General features: G+C 47.3%; 1 protein-coding gene and 1 pseudogene across 3 annotated transcripts in view; both read right to left on the bottom strand.

Moving 5' to 3' along the window:
• ttpa (tocopherol (alpha) transfer protein) overlaps positions 1-19,655 on the bottom strand; it is a 74,174-nt gene that overhangs the window by 45,453 nt on the left and 9,066 nt on the right. The window lies entirely within an intron of this gene.
• LOC140205739 (paraneoplastic antigen Ma2 homolog) lies at positions 8,415-10,047 on the bottom strand (annotated as a pseudogene).

Genomic DNA, 19,655 nt, shown 5'->3' with positions numbered 1-19,655 from the left:
ACTCCTTTGCTTGCATCTTCAGAAAAAGCTCTATTTCTATCTTTAATATCTCTATTATTCCCTTTCAGGGTTCTTTTGAAGACCCTGACCTGGAGTTACACACTGACTTCGGTTCTTTGTGGGAATGGGACCCGCTCTCGGGGTCTGACAAATGGCCGTTATTCGAGGTACCAAGGACATGGCCTAGAAGATTAGCTTGTCTTCGAAGGACTGCGACTTTGTGGCTCTGGAGGCGGATGGACTCAAGGTCGGTGTCTCTGCAGGAATTTGGTGTGTCATGGGAGGTGGAAGATCGAAAGCAGCAAGACCCGAGTTCTTTGGGCACAAAGCTTGGAAAAAGCGATGCAATGGACTTCTAACATCTTAAATCAGCGAGATGTTTGTTATGTCTCCCCTCTCGCTGTGAAACAGGGACACCTCTTTTTCCCTTATTAGGGAAAGAGAGAGAGAGAGCCTGTGGTATGTCGAATTACCAGGTGAACAAGTAGTCTTTGGGGTACTGCAAGTCTGTGTTTTTATTGATGCTTTGCTGCCCACTTGAGTGCTCAGTGGGGGGAGGACGCTAATGCTTTCTTTGCTAGTGCGGGAGGGGGATTGTTGCTTGCTGCTGATTACGCATGGGGGGGAGCTGGGGGGGGGCTTTGGGATTCTAACATTTAAATGTCATTCATTCCTTGGGGCACTCCTCTACTTCCGTGGATGGTTGGGAAGAAAAATCATTTCAGGATGTATATTGTATGCATTTCTCTGACAGTAAATGTACCTTTGAAACTTTGAAACCTAGTGTTTTTCAACTAAAGATGAGGTGCCTGTGTTGGGACCAATTATCTTTACTTTATATGTCAATGATTTGGATGATGGAATTGATGGCTTTGTTGCAAAGTTTGCAGATGATATGAAGATAGGTGGAGGGGCAGGTAATTTTGAGGAAATAGAGAAGCTACAGAAGGACTTAGACAGATTAGGAGAATGGGCAAAGAAATGGCAGATGGAATACAGTGTTAGGAAGTGTTTGCCCATGCACATTGGTAGAAGAAATGAAAGGATTGACTATTTTCTAAATGGAGAGAAAATACAAAAACTGAGGTACAAAGGCACTTGGGAGTCCTTGTGCATAATTCCCTAAAGGTTAATTTGTAGGGTGAGTCTGTGGTGAGCAAGGCAAATGCAATATTAGCATACATTTCAAGAGGACTAGAATAAAATGTTGAGACTTTATAAAGCACCGGTGAGGCCTCAGTTGGAGTACTGTGAACAAGTTTTAGCCCCTTATCTTAGAAAGGCTGTGCTGAAATGGAGAGATTTCAAAGGAGATTCACAAAAATGATTCCGGAATTGAATGGCTTGTCATGTGAAGAGCATTTGATTGCTCTGGGCCTGTATTCTCTAGAATTCAGAAGAATCAGTGGTGACCTCATTGAAATCTATCGAATGGTGAAAGGCCTTGATAGAGTGGATATGGAGAGAATGTTTCCTATGATGGGAGAGTCTAAGACCAGAGGCTCAGAATAGAGAGGTGTCCTTTTAGAATGGAGATGAGGACGAGTTTCTTTTGCCAGAGAGCGGTGAATCTGTCAAATTCGTTGCCACAGGCAGCTGTGGCAGCTAGGACTTTACGTATATTTCAGGCAGAGGTTCACAGGTTCTTGAATGATCAGAGCATGAAGGGATATGGGGAGAAGGCTGGAGACTGGGGCTTAGAGGAAAATTGGATCAGCCATGATGAAATGGTGGAGCAGGTTCGAAGGGCCTAATGACCTAATTCTGCTCCTATATCTTATGGTTTTATGGTCTTGGGTGATCTTGCATCCATCTTGTCTTGCTAATTACTTCATTGTTCCCCATCACTCATGAATGGATGCCGTGAGTAGATTTGAGGATGTATAACATTTCAGAGCTATTCCATGATTTATTCCGACATGCATGCAGTTTCCCCATTTGACACCCTTACAGTTCTGCCTTACAGCCTTCATGAGTTGAGATCCACTTATTGGTAGGCTAGACCTAGCTGCTAGGTGATTTCAGTACTCATTCGCATACGCATTTGTCATTAAACAAGGGATGAGCATCTGTTTGACAGTAATGAGATAAGGAAAGGTCATGTTCATATCCAGTCTCCTAATGCAGGTCTCTACCCAAATTAATGACGATCTCTTTATCTCCACAGATGTTGTCTGATCCCCTGTGTTCCTCCAGAAAGTTATTATTTGCTGGAAGACGCTCGCATGGAGGGCAGAAGAAACGTTACAAAGACACACTAAAGGCCTCCCTGAAGTCATTTGACATAGGCACGACCTCTCGGGAAATGCTGGCACAAAACCGCCCTACCTGGCGCAGGCCGCATCCACAAGGGCTGTCAAGCTTATGAAGCAAGGTGCATTGCTGAAGCACAACATAAACACGAGCTGCGCAGGTCCAGAGCCACCAGCGCAACAACTGCAGTGCCTACACCTGTCTGCCCAACATGTGTCAGGACATTCTGTGTCCGAATTGGCCTGACCAGTCATCTTCGGACACACCGCATCCAGTCTCAAAGTGACTAATGATATCGAGGTCTTCATCAGCAACGATGGACGAACCACACGATTTGCTCTAGATTCTCCTGTGTGTCCGTGGTAGTTCCCAGCTGTGCTACATCCTAACCCTCAAGGATGCTGTGATTTGAGTTATTAGTGCGTTTAAATGAGAGTTACAGGGGGATGGGAACCGGAGTGTCAGTTTAAGAATAAGGGGTAGGCCATTTAGAACGGAGTTGAGGAAAAACTTTTTCACCCAGAGAGTGGTGGATATATGGAATGCTCTGCCCCAGAAGGCTGTGGAGGCCAAGTCTCTGGATGCCTTCAAAAAAGAGATGGATAGAGCTCTTAAAGATAGCGGAATCAAAGGTTATGGGGATAAGGCAGGAACTGGATACTGATAGTGGATGATCAGCCATGATCACAGTGAATGGTGGTGCTGGCTCGAAGGGCCGAATGGCCTGCTCCTGCACCTATTGTCTATTGTCTATAACAGATAGTGGAGAGCAACACTCACAACACGCTGGAGGAACTCAGCAGGTCGGGCAGCAACCGTGGAAACGATGAGTCGACGTTTCAGGCCGGAACCCTTCGTCAGGACTGTAGAGGGAGGGGAGAGGGGCCCTATAAAGAAGGTGGGGGGAGGGTGGGAAGGGGAAGGCTGGTAGGTTCCAGGTGAAAAACCAGTAAGGGGAAAGATAAAGGGGTGGGAGAGGGGAAGCAGGTAGGTGATAGGCAGGAAAGGTGAAGAAGGAATAGGGAAGAACACAATGGGTAGTAGAAGGAGGCAGAACCAAGAGGGAGGTGGTAGGCAGCTGGGGGAGGGGGAGAGTGACATAGGGATAGGGATAGGGGAAGGGAGGGGGAGGGAATTACCGGAATTTGGAGGATTCAATGTTCATACCAAGGGGCTGGAAACTACCCAGACAGTATATGAGGTGTTGCTCCTCCAACCTGAGTTTAGCCTCATCATGGCAGTAGAGGAGGCCATGTATGGGCATATCTGAATGGGAATGGGAAGCAGAGTTGTCTGAATGGGAATGGGAAGCAGAGATAGTGGAGAGGTTGTGGAGAAAGATGCTGTTAAGATCTCAGACGAAGTCAGGAATCAAATAGTTGAGTATGGTGGGACTAGTGGTCTGAGTTGCGCATATTCTAGTATTCTAGGAAAGGCAGATGAGCTCAGGGCACGGATCAACACCTAGAATTATGATATTGCAGCCATTAGTGAAACTTGGTTGCAGGAGGGTCAGTTCTGGCAATTCAATATTCCAGCATCCCGTTGTTTCGGGCATAACATAGCGGAAGAGGTTAAAGGAGGAGGGGTAGTGTTACTGGACAGGAAAAATGTCACGGCAATGCTCAGTCAGGATGGACTGGAGAACTCATCTAGTGAGGTGTTATAGGTGGAAATGAGTAATAAGTGTAACGCTCAGCTATATCGGTTCGTATTTATCTGGGGAAACCCTGTCCGCCACCCAAACGTGTCTTATTCCGAATGGATTAGTGGGACCCCGTTCCAGCGTGTCCCTACAGATAGAGGGAATCCTTGCAAGAGCCATCCTCGACACAGGGTCGCAGGTTAACTTATTGTACCGGTCGTTCAACAACAAATATCTAAAGCATTTTTCTGTAACCCCGTTTAATGCCCTGGAGATTTGGGGTATAAGTGATGGTGATTGCCCATACGAAGGGTACCTGTCAGTGAGATTGGAATTCTCGGAGGGCGATGTGGGAGTGTTCCCAGAAGCCCTTGAGACGTTGGTGTTTTTTTGTCCGGATCCAGTGGAAACAGGTGGCACTGCCCTTCTAGTTGGGACTAACTCCCCTCTTGGGCGACAGCTCCTGGAAGCCTGTAAGGAGAAGGTGGGGGAGAACTTTCTGGAAACCCTCTCAGTACACCCAGTCGCGTTAGAAGAAGCGGGTGACCCCATGGGGCTGGATCCTGAGTTCAAACAAGGGACGATGTGGTGTACTCAGGCGAGGCCTAAAGTGATACGGCCAGGGGAGGTGGCACTGGTGATGGCGACCCCCAGAGTACTGGCAGGCGAGGCCCTGTTAGTAGTCGCCCTGGAAGACCTTGAAGGGGAGTTTCGGTTCCCGGCTGGGGCGCTGGTGAGACCTGAATTGCAGAGGCCCTCAGTTCTACATGCACACCGGATGGGGGTGATTGTAAGGAACACAACAGAGAGGGAGATCACCTTTAAGCGCGGGATGCCCCTTGCTCACTTGTTCCCAGTGACGGTGATGTCTAGCGCCCCCGTGAGGCCCACTGGAGGAGAACTATTGGAGAACGGGGGCGGCTGACCGAGGAGGCCTTTAATTTTGAGGACTCCCCTGTACCACCGGAGTATAAGAGGAGACTGATGGAGAAGATGCTGAAGCTAGGGGATGTCTTTTCTCCGGGCGAGTTGGATGTGGGTTGTTCCAAGAGCACTCGTCACACTATCCGGGTGACTAATGACACCCCGTTTAGAGAAAGGTCGCGGCGGCTGGCCCCAGCAGATGTGGAAGATGTACGGCAGCACTTGTGATAGTTGAAGGATGCAGGGCTTATCACAGAGTCGTGGAGCCCCTATGCATCCCCCATAGTAGTGGCTAGGAAGGAAAATGGGAAGGTACGCATGTGTGTGGACTACAGGACCCTGAACCGGCACACTGTTCCCGACCAATATACAGTCCCGAGGGTGGAAGGTGCCTTGGCCTGTCTGAGTGGGTGCGCAGTGGTTCAGCGTATTGGATTTGCGGAGTGGGTATTACCAGATTCCGATGAGTGAGACCGATAAAGAGAAGACGGATTTTATCTGCCCCCTGGGATTCTTTCAGTTCGAACGAATGCCCCAAGGCATATCGGGGACCCCAGCCACCTTCCAGCGGCTCATGGAGCGGACAGTGGGGGACATGAACCTGCTGGAGGTGTTGGTGTATCTGGATGACCTGATAGTGTTTGGATCTACGTTGGAGGAACATGAGGAGCGGCTGCTGAAGGTGTTAAGCTGGCTGAAGGAGGAAGGGTTGAAACTTTCCCTGGATAAATGGCAGTTTTGTAAGGCGTCGGTCAGCTATGTTGGACACATAATTTCGCGAGATGGTGGCTACTGATCTGGCTAAGATAGACGCAGTGACCACCTGGCCGAGACCCCAGAAGGTGAGGCGCCCTGCGCTCGTTTTTCGGGTTCTGTGGGTATTACCGGCGATTCGTGAAAGGATATGCTAAAATGAGTCACCCATTGAACCAGCTTTTGTGTGGCTATCCACCTGTGGGGAAGAAAAGGAAGGGGGACCGACGGCAGGAGGCTGGAAGGTACTTGAACCCATCAGAGCCCTTTGGAGCGAGGTGGGATGCCCAATGCGAGGAAGCATTCCAATCTCTGAAAAGGGCGTTGACACGGGCCCTGGTGTTGGCTTTTGCCGATCCCCGGAAGCCGTATGTGCTGCACACTGATGCCAGCCGAGAGGGTCTAGGGGCTGTCCTGTACCAGGAACAGGGCCATGGATTGAGGCCGATGGCGTTTGTCAGCCGAAGTTTGTCGCCATCTGAGAGAAACTATCCCACTCACAAGCTGGAGCTCCTGGCGCTGAAATGGGCGGTAGTGGACAACTTGAGCGACTATCTATACGGGGCCAAGTTTGAGGTGAGAACGGATAACAATCCTCTCATTTATATTCTGACCCCAGCAAAACTGGACGCTACTGGGCATTGGTGGTTGGTGGCCTTGTCTGCCTATGATTTCAGCCTGAAGTACTGGCTGGGGAGTCGGAACATCGATGCGGATGCTTTATTTTGTCGGGCGCACGAGGGGTCGGCCACGGACGAGGAGTGGGAGAGCATCCCTGCCCCGGGAGTGAAGGCCATGAGTCAACTTGCAAGCAATGCTAAAGCAGGAGACCCGATGGGGTCGGATCGGGCAGTAGATCAACTGGGAGCTGACGATGACGCGCTACCCACTGCTTACTGTAATTTGACTGCTCTGAGGAACAGGCAGCTGCTGGAGTTGAGCCCCCAGGAAGTGGGGGTGGCTCAGTGTGATGACCCGGGCATTGGCGCTATCTGGTATGCGGCTAAAGAGGGGGATATGGCTCAGGAGGAGAAGGCTAAACACGCCTCAGTGCCCTTACTACTGAAAGAATAGCCTCGGTTGAAGCTGAAGAACCAAATCTTGTACCGGGTCACGTCACCTCCAGACCACCCCCGGCACTGGCAGCTGGTCATGCCTGAGAAGTATCAGAAGACTGTGCTCCAGGCTCTACATGATGATTCCGGGCACTTGGGGGTGGAAAAGACCTATGGATTAGTCAAGGACTGGTTTTACTGGCCCCGGATGAGGGGGGAGGTGGAAGAATACTGTAAGACCTGTAGCCGTTGCGTCAGGAGGAAGACCTTGCCTGCGCAGGCGGCTCCTTTGTCCCACTTGCAGAGTGCGGGACCCATGGACCTGGTATGGATTTCCTGTCTATTGAGCCAGACACCAGCAACACTGAGAATGTCTTAGCCATCATGGATCGCTACACTAGATATGCTCAGGTATTTCCCACTAAGGACCAGAAAGCAACTACAGTGGCGAAGGTGTTATGGGAGAAGTACTTTGTTCATTATGGCCTCCCCAGATGGATCCATAGTGATCAGGGACGGGACTTCGAGAGCAGGCTTATCCATGAATTACTGGACATGCTTGGGGTCAAGAAATCCAGGACCATACCCTATCACCCGCAGGGTGATCCTCAGCCCGAGAGGTTTAACCGGACCCTGTTGAACATGCTCGGGACTCTGGAGATTGGTCAGAAGAGTAAGTGGAGTCAGCACATCGGGCATTTGGTTCACTATTACAATTGTACTTGCAATGATGCTACGGGGTACTCACCTTATTATCTGATGTTCGGACGGGAAGCGAGGTTGCCCATTGATCTATGTTTTGGGACTGAAGTGGGTGAATTATCTTCGAAGCCATATCGTAAGTATGTGTCTGATATGAGGAGAGAGTTGAAAAGGGCGTACGAGTTGGCTGAGGCGGCGGCCACCAAGCAGAATCAAGGGAATAAGAGGAGGTATGATCAGAAAGTGAAGTTCGCCCAACTATTGCCAGGGGACCAGGTCCTCCCACGGAATTTAGGACTCCCTGGTAAACACAAGTTGGCGGATCGCTAGGCGGCCACCCCCTATGTGGTAGAGAGCCAGATGCTAGTACGAGGACTCTGCGAAGGCGAGGGAAGAGGCCGCTGCGAAAGAGATGGGGCCGGGCCCCACCCCGGAAAGGGATACTGCTACGGAAGTCATGATTCGGATGTGTGGTACCTAATTCCATTCACTAATTCCCCAGTACCGGAAGAAGAGGCTCCTGACCCTTCCCCCACTGAGTTAGGTGAGAGGAGGGAGGGTGTTGAGGACCAGCCTGAGATACAGCCGGCATTGGGGGGGGGAAGGGTGGAACCAGAACCCGAGACAGAGAGCTCACAGGTGACGAGGGGTCCCAGTGAGGGAGAGGGTGAGGGTCCGACAGGTAGGCCCGGTGTATCTCCCGTAGTGTCTGAGCCGGAAGGGTTGGCAGAGGAGGTACGGAGGTCTCAGAGAAGTAGGCACCCCCCCCAGAGAGGTTGACCTATACAGCGCCGGGAGAACAGGGTGTGGTCTCTACTGCCCTGGGAAGTTATGTCACTGCTTTGTGCACCTGGGTTGGGTTTTGTGTTTTGCAAGGAGCATTGGTGAACTCCTTTAATGTCATGAGGGCATGACTTTTACTTGGTGGGAGGAGAGTGTAAGAGGTTTCTTCTTTCATGTTACTGCGTATGCTAATCAAAATGGCTTCTTTGTTATGTTATAATTAAAATGGTTTCTCTGTGATGTTAACTGCTGAGAGAGTGATTCTTTTTCTAGCAGCTAGCAGCTTGTTTGGGTTATCACTAATGATAAGGAGGGAATGAACCAATGAGTTTCCATGTTATTCTTTGGGCTTTCGGTGGTCCCCTACCTGATTTCTGGGAACGTGGTCCTCCAGAGACTCCAGTCCATTCCCTCACTGAGTTTCCCGACACCTCTCCCTTCTTAGTCGCCCGGGAGATTGCCCTCCACGGGGCGCCTTGTCTCTCACAATCCCTCCAAAGTGTCCCTCTTCCCCACAGCTGTAGCACACCCCCAGCCGCTCACACTCCCGCCGGAAATGCCCCTCTTTGCCACCGTAATAGCACACGCTACCCGCCGCCCCTGTCCTCCCAAGACGTCCGCCATTCCCAGCCCACTGCACGGGCTGTCCCCTGAAGGGTGTACTCTCCCTGTCCATCCCCTCAAGTGAGGGGTCCCTACCCCCCGGGACCCCTTGGGTTTCTTGGTTCTCAACCCGGCCACCACCTCCTGTACCGCTAAGGATCGTCCCCGGTGGCCAGAGTCCTCTCTCCGGCCCAACGCGCTCTAATCCTCCCGCACCTCTCGAATCAGCTGCCCGAATGATGGAGGAAGGCTCCTTTTATAGGACTGCTGGAGACTCCAAGCCACCTTGTCCTCCCCCAGGGAACCACTAAATATCTGATTCATCCTCAACCTTGCCACCTCGTCCGCCTTCACTACCCCCCGGCGCCACAAACCAGTAAGCCTTCTCTCCAGCCGAAAAATGTATTCTGAGAGCTTTTCCCCTCTTCCCTGCTGCATGTGGTGAAACTCCACTAAAAGCTCCCAGGAACCTCCCGACATTCCAAACACTCCCTCCAAAGCTTCCAGATACTCCGCCAGGGAAGCCGAGGGCTGTTCAGCTTTCAGATTCCAGACGACACTGGCCGCCCCTCCCCGCAAACTTTCCACCAATCGCTGTCTCTTTTCCTCATCCGAGTCTGGCCACGCCTCTAACAACTGGGACGTATTTTCGATCCATGTTTCATAATCGTCCTCCCCTTCCGGGGTGGGCATGGATCCTGAGAAAATTCTCAGCTTCGGGCGGGGCCCCTCGGCCCTTCTCACCATGGAGGTAATGGCGGCTGCTAACTCGGAGGTCTCACCTCTAGCTGGGGGACGGGGCCTGGCCAAGCCTTCCCACTCTGACCCTCCACCACTGGCTACTGGCACCTCCCCTGGGGTCTCATCTCTTCCTCCGGTGTCTCCTTACTTTCTTCCTCCGGGAGTTTGTGGAGACTCATGGCCCCGCCTCCCCCGGACGCTGACTGTCGCTGGCAGTTCCAACGTCATGACGTCAGCACTCGTACGAACCAACACCCAGCTGGATTCCACTTCTTTACCGCACCTTCTAGCTATCAGTTCTACCTGGCCGATAGCTTTGATCAAACTCAACCCTTGCACTAGTACTTCTCCTGAAGTGCGGAAATCCACCCCACTTAACACACACGCATGATTAACCGGTACCTCCTCTAATTCACACCAGCTTACAATCTTATCTCGATCCATCTCTGCATTACTTAACGTGGAGATTTATACAGCTTACTGAAAATTCAATCCCAGACATTGCCCCCACAAATGTAACGCTCAGCAATATCGGCTCGTATTTATCTAGGGGAAACCCCGTCCGCCACCCAACCGTGTCTCCCGGTTGTGTCGGTTTCTGTGCAATGCCACCTGGTTCGACCTCAAACATCAAACATCAGACCGCACACAGTGTACACTTTACAGATTACACTTTATAAATCTTACTGGGACTATGAGATTAATAGAGATACAATATAAAAGAGAAAGAAAAAGGCGCCAGACTTATCAAAGTTCAATTTCTTCGTGCACTCAGTTGGAGCTCAAATACTCGGGGTCTTCTACCTTCACCCTGCGATCCACCCTGACCTCCTCGACTCGCCGCTCAGGACCACCCAAGGTGATTGAACAGAGCGCTCCCAGCACGTCCGTCTTCCCCCGGTGTCGCCTCCCAAGCCCGCCAAACACACTGCTTCCCAGCCTTATGAAACAGAATATCACCCCAAAAAATAACATGGACACTCATTGGTTCATTCCCTCCTTATCATTATTGATAACCCAAACAAGCTGCTAGCTGCTAGAAAAAGAATCACTCTCTCAGCAGTTAACATCATAGAGAAACCATTTTAATTATAACATAATAAAGAAGACATTTTGATTAGCATACGCAGTAACATAAAAGAAGAAACTCCTTACATAAGAAAGGTATGACCACATTAATGGGGCTATATTACAGACCACACAAGAATCCAAGGGATTTAGAAGAACAAATTTGTCAAGAAGTCACAGATTGTTGCAAGAAATACAAGGCTGTTATCGTAGGTGATTTTAACTTTCCACATATTGACGGGACTCCCATACTGTAAAAACACCAGATAGGATAGAGTTTGTCAGATGTGTTCAGGAGCATTTTTCTTAATCACTACATAAAGTCCCCACGAGCAATATTTGATCTACAGTTAGGGATGGATATAGGGCAGGTGACAGAAATCTGTGTAGCAGAATGTTGTGCATCTAGAGATCACAATGCCATTAGTTTCAAAGGTAAATATGCAAACAAAATGTCTGGTCCTCAGGCTGAGATTCTAAATTGGAGAAAGGCCATTAAAAAGGAATCTGGCAAGTGTGGATTGGGTCAGGCAGTTTTCTGACAAGGGTGTACTTAGTAAGTGGGGAGTCTTCAAAAGTGAAATTTTGAGAGTACAAAGCTCGAATGCAGGTTTCAGAATAAAAGGGAAAGATAAGAGGTAAGATAAGAGATAAGATAAGAGCCTTGTTTTTCAAGAGATACTGAGACACTGTTTAAAATTAAAAAATGGAGATGCTTCGTAAGTATACGAAACTAGGAAGAAAGGAGGTGCTTATGGAGAATAAGAAACGTGAGAGAATACTTAGGAAAGAAATCTGGAGGGCTTTAAAAATCATAGGGTTCACTTTGCAGACAAGGTGAAGGAAAATCTGAAGGGATTCCACAGATATGTTAAGAAAAAGGGACAAAATTGGTCCTCTAGAAGACCAGAATAGTAACCCTAGCATGGGATCAAAAGAGACAGGGAGATCTGAAATGTATTTTTTTAAACTTAGAAACATAGAAAACCTACAGCACTATACAGGCCCTTCGGCCCACAAAGTTGTGCCAAACATGTCCCTACCTTAGAAATTACTAGACTTACCCATAGCCCTCTATTTTTCTGAGCTCCATGTACCTATCCAAAAGTCTCTTAAAAGACCCTATCGTATCCGCCTCCACCACCGTTGCTGGCAGCCCATTCCACGCACTCACCACTCTCTGAGTAAAAAACTTACCCCTGACATCTCTTCTGTACCTACTCCCCAGCACCCTAAACTTGTGTCTTCTTGTGGCAACCATTTCAGCCCTGGGAAAAAGCCTCTGACTATCCACACGATCGACGCCTCTCATCATCGTATACACATCTGTATTTACTCAGGAGTCGGACACAGAATCTATAGAAGTGAGGCAAAGTGGAATCAAGTTCATGGACCCTGTACAGATTACAAAGGAGGTAGTGATTGCTGTCTAGAGACAAGTTAAGGTGGATAAATCCCCAAGGCCCGACAAAGTGTTCCCTCAGACCCTGCGAGAGGCAAGTGCAGAAATTTTCAGAACCCTAGCAGAGATATTTAAATCATCCTTAGCGACCAGTGAGGTACCAGAGGATTGGAGGATAGCTAATGTTGTTCTGCTGTTTAAGAAAGGCTCTAAAAATAATGCAGAGAGTTATAGGCCAGTGAGGCTGACATCAGTAGTGGAAAATTATTGGTAGATATTCCAAGGGACCAGAAATATGAGTACTTGGATAGACTTGGACTGATTAAGGATAGTCAGCATGGCTTTATGTGTAGTAGTCATGTCCAACCAATTTTATAGAGTTTTTTTTAAGGAAGTTAGCAGGAAAGGTGATGAAGCCAAGGCCACGGATGTTGTCTACATTGACATTAGTGAGGCATTTGATAAGGGCCCACATGGGAGTTTGTCAAGAAGGTTCAGTCACTTGGCATTCAAGATGAGGTAGTAAATTGGATTAGACATTGGCTTCGCAGGAGATGCCAGAGAGTGGTAGTTGATGGTTGCCTCTCTGACTGGAGGCCTGTGACTAGTGGAGTGCTGCAAGGATTGGTGCTGGCTCCATTGTTGTTTGTCATCTGTATCAACAATGTGGATAATAATGAGGTTAACTAGATCAGCAAAATTGAGGATGAAACCAAGACTGGGAGTGTAGTGGACAGCGAGGAAGACTATCATGACTTGCAGATGGATCTGTACCAGCTGGGAAAATGGGGTGAAAAATTAATGCAGACAAGTGTGAGGTATTGCACTTCAGTAGGACCAAAAAGGGTAGGTCTTACACAGTGAACGTTAGAGCAGTGAGGAGTTTGGTAGAACAAAGGGATCTGGGAATACAGGTCCATAATTCATTGAAAGTGGCAGCACAGGTTGACAGGGTTATAAAGAAAGCTTTTGGTGCACTGGCCTTCATAAGTCAATGTACTCAGTACAGGAGATGGGATGTTATGTTGAAGTTGTATAAGACATTGGTGAGGCCTAATTTGGAGTATTGTGTGCAGCTTTTGTCACCTACCAATCAGAAGGATATAAATATGGTTGAACGAGTATTGAGAAAACTTGCAAGGATGTTGCGGGGTCTGGTGGACCTGAATTATGTGGAAAGATTGAATAGGTTAGGACTTTATTCCTTGGAATGTAGAAGATTGAGAGGAGATTTGATAAAGATATACAAAATTATGAGGGTACAGATAGAGTAAATGCAAACAGTCTTTTTCCATAGAGGTTGGATGGCCTGCAACTAGAGGACATGGGTTAAGGGTGAAAGATGGGAAATTTAAGGGGAATGTGAGGGGAAACATCTTCTTGCCATGGGTTTTGAGAATGTGGAATGTTGCCATTGCAAGTGGTGCATGTGAGCTCCATTTCAACGTTTCAGAGAAGTTTGGATAGGTACATGAATGATAGGGGTATGGAGAACAGTGGAAGTAGGCGGGTTAAATGGGTTGGCACAGACTAGATGGGCGGATGGGCCTGTTTCTGTGCTGTACTTTCGTATGATTCTATCCATTATAAATCTACCTCATTTTGTACCAAAGGAATGCAAAGTGGTCAATCTTGAAATTACATATCTGCTGAAGTTGAAGTCAAACAAAAACAATGTGTACTGAATGCCCTTCAAGATCACATTATTGGTGGAGCTAAAGAATCACTCTGAGGGAGAGAGATTAAGGTGCAGAGAATACATTGCAGGCTCTTACTTACCCACCCCCTCCCACTAAGTGCTTCCTGGAAGCAGGTTCAATATGAAAAATGCTTTCTCTTTAGGTGCGTGACTTGTATCCGTGGGGAGAGGGGGAGTCCATTGATGATCAGCATAATAAACTTCCTAAACCACATTTCACCACAAACAAATTTTTGCAGAGCTCCAGACAATGCGTAGATACTGCATGTGTTGGGATCTAAAATATTGAAGAACAATGAAGGAATTTGGCACACTTTGCGGATAAATAAGTGCCATTCTTTTAAGCTGTTGCTTCACTAGTTTGTGGTTCAGTTCTCCTGATTTTGGCACCAATCCCTCAATGTCGATGAGGAGTATTTTTCAAGGCCAACTAGGCAGAATGAACCTTTTGTGTCCTGATTAAAGCCTGGGCTGCAGGGGAGTTGTTTTTCCAGTTTTGCTTGTTATTTCTCCCAGCAATACTATGGCTAGAAAGGCCATTTTAGAAGGCAGTTAATAGCAACCCATCATGGGATGGATTTAGAAGCAAGTGTATCTTGTTGGTAAAGAAAGGCTCATTTCTTTAACTTAATATTATTTCACTCACTAGATTTTTTTTAATAATCTAACATCTTTAGGGAGCGGTGTCTCAGTAATGCAAATACTTGCTCTCCGTAGGATCATCGAGGAAGTCAAGAAGAACAACCTACCAGCCGTGCTTGCTTACATTGATTTTCGCAAAGCTTTTGACTCCATTCACCGAGGTAAAATGCTGAAGATCCTGAAAGCTTACGGAGTGCCAAACCATCTACTGACAGCAATAGAGTCCAGCTATACCAAAACCATGGCGAAAGTTGTACGCCAGACAGAGAAACAGCAGTGTTCGAGCTCCTAGCTGGTGTGCTGCAAGGAGACACTCTGGCACCCTACATCTTTATAATTGTCCTTGATTACACTCTGCGTCAAGCTACCAAAGATCATGACAAGCTTGGTTACCATAAAACCAGGACCAACCAAAAGGGTCAGACCAGTTACACTCACAGATCTCGATTGTGCAGATGACATAGTCCTGCTCTCTGATCAGATGGAGGAAGCACAGCAGCTACTGACAGAAGTGGAAATTGAGTGCCATAAAGCTGGACTTCACCTAAAGGCTAAAAAGACAGAGTACATGGCGTTTAACTGCGACGAAGGTACTCTCAAGACCGTAGAGAATGATACCATTAAGAAAGTCTTTGACTACAAGTACCTCGGGTCAAGAATGATAAATTCGGAGAAGGACATAAAGATACGAAAGGCGCTGGTGTGGAGGGCTATGAACGACATGAAGGAAATCTGGAAGTCGAACCTGACCAGAGGGCTTAAAAAGAGGATTTTCATAGCAGTCATAGAGCCCATTCTCACGTATGGATGCGAGACGTGGACACTCACCAAGACGATGCGGAAGTCTCTAGATGGTTGCTATACACGAATGCTCCGGATGGCTCTTGATGTGAGTTGGCAACAGCACATGACGAATGTTGAGCTCTGTAACAACCTACCGATGCTCTCCACTAAAATCGAGGTGAGAAGACTGCAACTAGCGGGGCACTGTCTACGCCACCCCGAGCTACCTGCCAGCCTAGTCATCATATGGGAGCCCAAGCACGGGAGGATGAACCCTGGGCACCCTCCCAAGACTATGGTCAACACGCCCCTAGAAGACAGTGGCGCGGCTAATGTAGATGAACTGAATACACTGATGAGGGAGAGGGAGAAGTGGAGAGTCCGTCATCGTGCCCGACGCCGGCCCCCTAGGCCTGAGTCGATGTAGTAGTAGTAGTAGTAGTCTCAAAAAGGCAACGTCCATTATTAAAAACCTCCAGCACCCAGGGCATGCCCTTTTCTCACTGTTACCATCAGGTAGGAGGTACAGAAGTCTGAAGGCACACACTCAGCGATTCAGGAACAGCTTCTTCCCCTCTGCCATCCAATTCCTAAATGGACATTGAAGCTTTGGACACCACCTCACTTTTTTAATACACAGTATTTCTACTTTTTGCACATTTTAAAAAATCTATTCATTACATGTAATTGATTTATTTGTTTATTTTTTATTATGTTCTATTTTATTTATTATTATATTTTTCTCTCTCTGCTAGATTATATATTGCATTGAACTGCTGCTGCTAAGTTAACAAATTTCACGTCACATGCCGGTATAATAAACCTAATTCTGATTCTGATTTTGCCAATATTACCTTACTTCCAGATTTTGCATTTTTAAACTGCAATGACAGTAATTGAACGGATGCTCTCTGAATTATTAGTTCAGGTCTCTGAGTTCAGTCATCACTATCGTATAGAACATAGAACATAGAAATCTACAGAACATGACAGGCCCTTTGGCCCTCAGTGTTGTGGCGAGTATGTAACCTACTCTAGAAACTGCCTTGGATTTTCCTGCTGCATAGCCCTCTATTTTTCTAAGCTCCATGTACCTATTTAAAAGTCCCTCAAAATACCCTATTGTGTCCGCCTCTACCACTGCTGTTGGCAGTGCATTCCACACACCCACCACTCTCTGTGTGAAGAACTTACCTCTGACATTCCCCCTGTACCTACTTCCAAGCACCTTGAAACTATGCCCCCTTATATTGGCCATTTCAGGCCTTGGAAAAAGACTCTGGCTATCCACGCAATTGATGCTTCTCATCATCTTATACACATCTATCAAGTCACCTCTCATCGCTCCAAAAAGAAAAGGCCAAGTTCACCCAACCTATTCTCAAAGCTTCATATCAAAACTTTCTACATTTTGGAGAACATGAACATACTCTAAAAAGGAGAACAACACTTTGCCCTCATGTTCAACACGGCAAGTTACTCCAAGAGCTGTGCCTATTTCTTTATTTGTAAATATTGCGCCACGGTAGCATAGCGGTTAGAGCGATGCTATTACAGACCGGTTTCCTCCCACAGTCCAAAGAAATATCGGGTAAGTCAATTAGCCATTGTAAATTGTCCCGTGATTAGGTTAGGGTTGGTTAGGGTTAATGAGGGTTGAGGGGTTGCCGGGGCGATGTCACTCAAAGGGCCGGAAGAGCCTACTCCGCATTGTAATCAATAAATAAGTAAGCAGAGCACTATTTGTAAGCAAGAACACTAACATGAATGCCACTGTGATAGATCAAATACCATGGTGCAGTTGGCTTTTCTAACCTTTCGGCTAGAAGTGCAAAGAACTAAACATCTGAAAATGACTTTTGCCATGTTTTCAGGGGAATGAGTTCAGAGGAGGACTTATCTATATATTAACCAAGATTCAACAAGAAAGCTGTGATAGGGAGTTGCACTGAATGCTGCAATCAGACATAGCCAACTCAACCTTCGACACAAACTTTTCAGTGTCATGCCAGTTTATACTTTGACTAACTTTTCTGTAATCACTAAATATGCTGACAATGGGTAGATCCAATTGGAAACTAAGGTTTAGCACTTTCATTTTGCTTCCTCCCGAAGCAGAAGAGGATCCTCATGTAGCTGTGCAAGTTAACTGCACTGTACAAACTGTAAAGTGCAAGGGGTCATTAATGAAATCAATACATCCAAAAGGCAGCAAACTCCCTCTCCTGTTATCAATGCTTGCTCCTATTGATTTGTTGTCCATGATTCCCCAGTGTTTTCTTTTTAATCACATTAACTAATGCTGCCCTTGCTGAGAAACAGCTCTCAAAATAAGGATGACTCGCATTTCATAGGAGCTTATCATGCTCTTGGTCACCAGGGACAACACTGTGTAGCTGGTATAGTTTATTCAAGGCCCTTTGTCAACAGGATGTTTAGTTTAAGGCCTGTCCTCTTGCAAATTTCAGTGAAGTAATCGATGTTGATCACCAGTGAGATGCAGAGAAGCCTGCACCACTCCTCCTTATCCCTCTTTACACTGGCTACCTCCCCTCTAGTATCAGTCCAGAGGACTGGTCTCAACATGAAATATCCATTTCCTCCACAGATACTGCCTGACCTACCCAGTTCCTCCAACAGTCTGTGTTTTTCTCTAGAGTCTTACATCTGTCAAACAGTGAAACGCTCAACCTCTTACGGGATGTGGGAAGACAAGAAGATGTCCTGAGTCCCTGATGACTACAAGTGTGAGAAGTGCATCCAACTACAGCTTCTAACAATCTGCATTATGGAGCTGGAGCGGGAACTGGATGATCATTCAGGAGGCTAGGGGTAATAGATCAGACATACAGAGAGTTAGTTACACCCAAGGTGCAGAACACAGGAAACTGGGTGACATTCAGGAAGGGGAAAAGTGTTAAGGAGCAAATGCCCCCATGGCCATCCCCCTTAACAACAGGTATATCACTTTGGATACTGTCAGGGGAAGATGACCTAACAGAGGAAAGTCACAGTGGTGGGTCTCATCCTCTGTGAATCAGAAGGGAAGAGGGTGGGGGAGAAGAAGCACACTGTGGTGATAGGGGATTCATTCGTTAGGGGAATGGACAGGAGGTTCTGTGGGTGAGAACAAGATTCCCAGATGGTATGTTGCCTCCTGGGTGCCAGGGTCCGGGATATCTCAGACTGAGTCCTCAGTATTCTAAAGTGTAAGGGTGAAAGCCAGAAGTTGTGGTCCATGTAGGTATCAGTGACATGGGTAGGACGAGTAGTGAGGTTCCGCACAGGGATTTCAGAGAGTTAGGTGCTAAGTTAAAGGACAGGGCCTCCGGAGTTGTGATCTCAGGATTGCCACCCCTACCATGTGCTAGTGAGACCAGAACTAGGAAGATTATACAGTTTAGTACGTGGCTAAGGAGTTGGTGTAGGAGGGGGGGCAAAAGATTTTTGGATCATTGGGTTTTCCTCCAGGGTAGGTGGGACCTGAATACATGAACTGGAGGGGACTAATATCCTGGTGGGAAGGTTTGTTAATGCTGCATAGTGGGGTTTAAACTAGAGTTGCAGGGGGATGGGAGCCAGAGTGCCAGAACAGTTAGTGGAGAGGTTGTGGAGGTAGAAGTTGGTAAGACCTCAGACAAAGTGAGGAATCAAAAGGTTGAGCATGGTGTGAATAGTGTCCTGAGCCTATACTCAAATGAAAGAGGTATCATAGGGAAGGCAGCTAATTGTGCTGAAGATGAGGTAGCTGGTTTACAAACAGAGGCAATGTGCAGTGAAGAGAGGAAGTTGATAGGGCAAAATTGCAGTCAACAGGATGAGGTGCAACATAAAAGGCATTCAAATATGTTGCATTTGAATGTGCGTAGTAAATGGAATAAGGGAGATGAACTTGCAGCACAGTTGCAAATTGGCAGGTATGATGTAGATATCACTGAATCATGGCTGAAAGGAGATTACAGCTGGGAGCATAATGTCCAAGGATACACATTGTATCGAAAGGACAGGCAGGAAGGCAGAGGGGGTGGGCGTTTCTCTGTTGGTAAAAAATGAAATCAAATCATTAGAAAGAAGTGACATAGGGTCAGAAGGTGCTGAATCATTGTGAATAGAGCTAAGGGACTGCAAAGGTAAAAAGTACCCTGACAGACCCCCAAACAGAGGTAAGGATGTGGCCTACAAATTACAATGGGAGATGGAACATGCATACCAAAAGGGCAATGATACAATAGTCATGGGGTACTTCAATATGCAAGTAGAATGGTAAAATCAGGTTTGGCACTGGATGACAGGAGGGGGCTTTTCTAGAGTACATATGAGATGGCTTTTTCGAGCAGCTCGTGGTTGAACCCCCTAGATGATCAGCTGTTCTGGATTGGGTGTTGTGTAATGAACCAGAATTGATTCGAGAGCTTAAGGTAAATAACCCTGAGGGCAGGTGATCATAATATGATTGAATTCACCCTGAAATTTGAGAAGGAGAAGCTAAAATCAGATGTATCATTATTACAGTGGAGTAAAGGGATTTGCTAAGGATTTAGCCAGAATTGATTGGAAAAGAACACAGGCAGGGGTGACGGCAGAGCAGCAATGGCTGGAATT

The sequence above is a fragment of the Mobula birostris genome, chromosome 1 (genome assembly GCF_030028105.1).
Source record: "Mobula birostris isolate sMobBir1 chromosome 1, sMobBir1.hap1, whole genome shotgun sequence".
Classification (NCBI taxonomy): Eukaryota; Metazoa; Chordata; class Chondrichthyes; order Myliobatiformes; family Myliobatidae; genus Mobula; species Mobula birostris.
The sequence above is the reverse complement of the archived record's forward strand: the minus strand, read 5'-3'. Positions and strand labels throughout refer to the sequence as shown.